This window comes from Myotis brandtii, unplaced genomic scaffold (genome assembly GCF_000412655.1).
Source record: "Myotis brandtii unplaced genomic scaffold, ASM41265v1 scaffold345, whole genome shotgun sequence".
Lineage (NCBI taxonomy): Eukaryota > Metazoa > Chordata > Mammalia > Chiroptera > Vespertilionidae > Myotis > Myotis brandtii.
In genome coordinates this window covers 224,381-230,329 of record NW_005363283.1, presented here as the reverse complement: position 1 = coordinate 230,329, position 5,949 = coordinate 224,381, and the positions used below count along the sequence as shown (strand labels likewise).

At 41.4% G+C, this 5,949-nt stretch overlaps 1 pseudogene; it reads right to left on the bottom strand.

The window, feature by feature from the left end:
- LOC102252325 overlaps positions 1 to 5,949 on the bottom strand; it is a 31,850-nt pseudogene continuing 25,901 nt past the window's right edge.

Genomic DNA, 5,949 nt, shown 5'->3' with positions numbered 1-5,949 from the left:
GGTCTCCTCACCTTCCAAGAGTTTCCTGTAAGCTGCAATGTCAATGTCCAAAGCTATCTTCACATTGAGGAGGTCCTGGTATTCTTTTAAATACCATGCCATTTCACTCTTTGTAGTTCTCAACTCATTTTCTAACTTGTTGATTGTGTCCTGCATAGCACTAATGTCAGCATTCTGCTTATCCATCAGCTCTTGCAGCTGCTTTTCTAGCACTTTGTTCATGCCCCGTCATGCTTCCATCTCCAGGGTCTTGGCCTTGAGTAGGGGGCAGCTCTCAGACACCTCGTCCTTGGCTGCGCACACCACTTCGGTGTTCTTGGCAACACTCTCGGTCAGCATGGTGAAGGGCTCTTGAACCATTCTTGGGCATTCTGCATGTTCTTAGCAGCCAGCTTCTTGTACTGGGCACGGATGTCCTTGAGTGTGGTAGAGAGGTCAGGCTTGGAGAACACGTCCATCTCTATGGAGATCTGAGCGTACTGGATCTGTGCCTGCAGCTTGGCGATCTCCTCTTCCTGCACCTTCTTCAGAAAGGCAATTTTGTCCATCAGGCTGTCGATGCACTTTTTGAGGTCAGCACCAGCGAGAGCCACCTCATCAGCACCTTTGCGTGCCTCCAGCAGCCGGCCCTCAGCATCCTGGTGGTTCAGCACCTCTTCTTTGTAGCACACCTGCAGGTTTCTCTCAGCCCCTCCTGAGCCCTGGTGCCTCCTAACAGGATCCCAAGGCTGCACCCCGATCCCGCTGACCTCTCCTCGCTGGGTCGTGGTGCAGGCATCTAATTTTCATTAAAATGTTCAACCTGCACGGGCTCCACTGGTGTTTGCAGGCAGCCTGGGGGCAGACAGTGATCCCGGAGGTGCTTGCTGCCCTCACCAGAGCTCAGCCACGATGGTCTTGGGTGAGACAGCCCTTCCGGGCCCCGTGGCTGCGACTTGGACCTGCTTCCTTAACCAGGGACCAGGAGCTGGGTGGGCGGCAGCAGTGCTTCCTCCCCAGCCCATGCTGGAGTAGGTCCCTGAGGTTTCAGAACGGAACTCCAAGGGCCTCCCCGGGCAGCAGTGGCCCTGAGCCCACCAACTCTCCCTCAAACCCACTAAGGCTTGCTTCTCACACTTGCTTCTCACACTTGCTGAAAACCTTCTCAGTCCACTTGCCATAGTAATCAGTTTGGGCTGAAAGGACTGGGGACTCCCGCGCACCTGAGGGAACTGGGCAGCGCCATCTTTGTGTTGGAGTGATGGTTAATTTGCATATTACCCTTTTATTAGATAGGATATATACATTTTTAATTCTCACCCACGGATATTTTTCCATTGTTTTTTAGAGAGAATGGAAGAGAGAGGTAAAGACAGAGAGAAACATCAATGTGAGAGAAACACATCAATTGGTTGCCTCCTGCAGGAGCACCGACCAGGGTCCAGGAGGGGAGGAGCCTAAAACCCAGGTAGGTGCCCTTGACTGGAATCAAATCCAGAACCCTTCAGTCCACAAGCCGATGCTCTATCCACTGAGCCAAACCGGCCAAGGCAAGAAATATATATTTTGTCCTTGTTCCTGTTTCCTGGCACAGAACTCCTAAAAACTCATGTAATTTCCTGAGTGATAGGTGTGATAAGAGCTTGCTTGTTTTGTTTGGCCTTAGTACTGGTTCTATACACAAGAGCTTCTAAGATCATTGGAAACTCAGATGTGAAAATAATGTCATTTTGTATGCTAAATGAGATGACTGGTGGCTTAGGGCCACTAGATATGGTTTCCAGAAAGACCAAGACACAATTAGAAAGCTGGAACTTTCATCCCCACCACACAACCTCCAGGTATGGGTGAAGGGCTAGAGATTGTGTTTTTAACCAAAGGCCAATGATTTAAGCAATCATGTCCACATAATGGAACTTCCATTAAAAAAATAATAATAACAGGATTCATAGAGCTTCAAGGTTGGTGAACACAATGAGATGCTGGGATTGCGGTGTACCCAGAGAGGACACGGATGTTATGCATGCTTTCTTCCTATACCTTATACATCGCTTCCAATCTTGACTATTCCTGAGTTATGTCCTTTGTAATAAACTGATTATCATAAATAAACCATTTTTCATAAGCTCTTTAAGCCATTGTAGCAAATTATTGAACCTGAGGATGTGGTTATGGTAATAGTTAGTCCATAAAAAGTACAGGAGGACTGAGACTTTTAACTGGTGTCTGAGGTGGGGAGTGATCTTGTGAGACTGAGCCCTTTATCTGTGGAGTCTGATTCTATCTTCAGGTAGTTATTGTCAGAGTTGAATTAAATTCTGAGATAGTCAATTGGTGTCCAGAGAGTCTGTGTGTGTGTGGCAGGGGAACCTCACACATTTGCTATCAGAAGTGTTTGTGGGTAGATAAACAGACCAGGGTATCCATTTAGTAAATGGCTATTGATTTATAAAAAATTTGGTTTCTATGCTATTTCAGGTCCCAATAGATGTGATCCTTTCAGGTGGGTCTCAAAAGACAACTAAATATGTACATTTAAGTGTTCTTTTATATAAAAATTATTTGAGGGAAGTGAATTATTTGTCTCAGTTTATCCTATATAATAAAAATGTAGTATGCAAATTGTCCCGTCTACTGGGAGTTCATCTGGGAGTTTGACCAGTGGGTGGGGCCAGCCTGGGGAAGGGAGGGAGTACCGGGCCAGCAACCAATAGCCACTAGGGACACTACCAGTGCATGAATTCCATGCACTGGGTCTCTAGTATTACTATATTATGCCTTGATGGATAAATCAAGAATCAGCTAAGAGTTATGCATGTTTCCACTGAATCAGAAAATTTCATTTTTTTGCCAGTACAGGCAGTCCTCGGGTTACACTGGACTCGATGTACATCGTTTTGTGGTTACGTTGCCATCTCCCATTTATAGTATTTATTTTAAAAAGTTCCATCATTTCGACTTATGTACATATGTGCTTTATGTTTTTCATTATTTATTTACCACAAGTAAAGGTCAGGAATTGTTATCTTTCTTTTAATTTTTTTTTACTGTTTCAATTCATTACTGCTGTGTATGTGCTCCATGTGAGTGACGTAGGTGCTTATGTAGGTGAGTTCTGACTTACGGCGAAAATTGCATTATGTTGCACCATAGAAACAGATCTCCGTTATATTATACTATAATATAAAATTCAAAGGTATTTTAATATTTAAAATATTACAATGGGGAATTTAGAAAAAAATGAGTGGCCATCAGGATGTTGTATGGGCATGTCCATTTTTTCAATTCTATTCCTATACCCTTCTTATTTTAATTACTAATGGAACCAGATATTAAAATATATTAGATCATCAGTTGGGTTTGCCTTTTCATTTGTAATTGCAGGCATATCTGTTGAGAAATCTTGGGTGTGACAGTGCAATCAGGGTTTAGAACAGCATAGCCAAATGCAATTTGTATCAGTGCTCAGAGAAAATTGATTGTGATATTATTTATATCATTTTTATCTGCATTCACTTCTTAATCCATGCATATAAAAATGTTACTTTCTAATTCAGGGACTATAGACACCATAGATTATATGAAATTGGTTATACATTTAAGATTTTAGAATCTTAGGAAGGAAAAACATGTTCCACATAGTGATCCATCTTAAATAAAAAATATCCATATAAAGAGAATTGATGTCCTTTTGTGCTTCCACTGTGCAGGAGTCAGCTTCTTCTATCCTATACTACATTAGCATGAAGTGCTTGCTGTATATTAGTATGGGATATCATCACTTGCAGCATTAGTCATTGGAGGGACTAAGCTATAACTGAATTCCACATTTGTATTTGTGAACCAGCCTTTCACCTTCCTATTTCCACATTTTCAAGTGTGGCCAAGGGAGTCACAGAATGAATTATTTGTATACAAGTTTATGTGTATATGCTTTTAATTCTCTTGGGAATATATCTAGGAGTAGAATTTCTGGATCATATGGCACGTCTATATTTAACATTTTGAGGAACTGCCAAATTTTTTTCCAAAACATCATTATACTTTTTAAAATATATTTTATTGGTTTTTTTACAGAGAGGAAGGGAGAGGGATAGAGAGTTAGAAACATCGATGAGAGAGAAACATCTATCAGCTGCCTCCTGCACACTCCCTACTGGGGATGTGCCCGCAACCAAGGTACATGCCCTTGACCGGAATTGAACGTGGGATCCTTCAATATACAGGCCAACGCTCTATCCACTGAGCCAAACCAGTTAGGGCACCATTGTACTTTTGACAGCAGTATATGAGGGTTCTGATTTCTCCACATCCTCACCTATCCTTGTTATTGCACATATTTTTTTATTATATTCATCCTAGTGATTATGAAGTGGTATATCATTATGGTTTCAGTTTGCATCTTCCTGAGGACTAAGTGAACACTTTTTAATGAATAATTAGAAAGCAAGAAAGAGAAAAGACTCCTGGATAGCTGTAGGAAATGAGGCTCTGCAGGGAAAAGTATATGAGTAGTGCTAGGGCATGACTCTATGGAAGGGGCACAGAAATGCTTGACCCAAACATGGAAGTATTACTATTGCAAAGATAGATGGTAAGCTTTGTTTTGTTTCACAACAATTACAATTGGGATAAGAGATTCTAGGTGAATTTTCTAAAATAATATAGTCTGAAAATAAATTGATAGAGAAGAAACTGGTCAAAAAGAAAAATTATTTGAGAAAACAGATCATTTGAAATGATTGATTGATTAAAAATAAGAAGTTCCAGTCAGTGATATGGCACTACAGACTAATGGCTCTGAAGTCCTCATATTACTTCCAGAGGGGTCAGATAATATTTTTTAATGTAAAGGATAAGATAAGCTCAAAGATTGGCTCAAGGTTTAACAATCCGTGAATAAATTATAAAGCTTTTTGACCATTTAGTATTTCTATCCCTATGTACATCTATTAGATTGGATACATTCCCCCTTTTTTTTTCTGCTTGACACTGACAACTTATTTTCATTTCTCTGTACTTAACTTTGAAAAAATGCTCTTGGGAAAAGGGATGAGTTTTGCCAGAATTTTAAAGGAGCCATTAATTATAGCATATGTGAATTCTATAAGTCTTTGTTGTACTTTTCTCGCAGTTCTGAACTAGGACTAAGATGTAGCTAGTCTCCCACAGCCTTGTGTGCCCACTTTGTTCTCTTAAATTAATCAGACAAGTCTCTTCTCCTTACCTGTAGATGAGCAAGTGAAAAAGAAGAGTGAAGTGAAAACAGGCCAAGAGTGTCACTCTACTGGAAGCCAAGGGAATGGAAAATTAGTTATTCTGCTTACACATGCTTTTATCATTATCCATCTATTAGCAAGTGTAGTTGGTTCTAACTCCAATATATATATTGGATTTGATGACTTACTTTTATCCCATAGTTGTCACTATAATATAAGCCACTGAACTCCTGCCTGGAATAGTAAAATTGTTTCCAAACTGGCAGAGTTTCCATGTAGTTATGTACTTTGAACCCATGAATTACTCCATGGGTTCTATGGTACGCGTTGGTGTTGCACAATGCACAACCTGGACAAATATAGGTTGTAACTTCCACATAACTAGTGTTTATTATGTGCTGCTTCAGGTTAAAATTAGCTGCTGAGGATACAGTGATGAGCAAAGCAATACCTGCTATCATGGAGCTTGCATTCCAGTGGAGAAAGAAACAAATATATATATATATATATATATATATCAACTAGAGCCCCGGTACACAAAAATTTGTGCACTCGGGAGGGTCCCTCGGCTCGGCCTGTGCCCTCTTGCAGTCTGGGACCCCTCGGGGAATGACCACCTGCTGGTTTAGGCCCGCCTCCCGGGGGATTGGGCCTAAGCTAGCAGTCAGACATCCCTTTGGCAGCCCGGGAGCCCTCAGGGGATGTCCACTTGCCAGCGGGGAGCAGGCCTAAGCTGCAGTCGGACATCCTT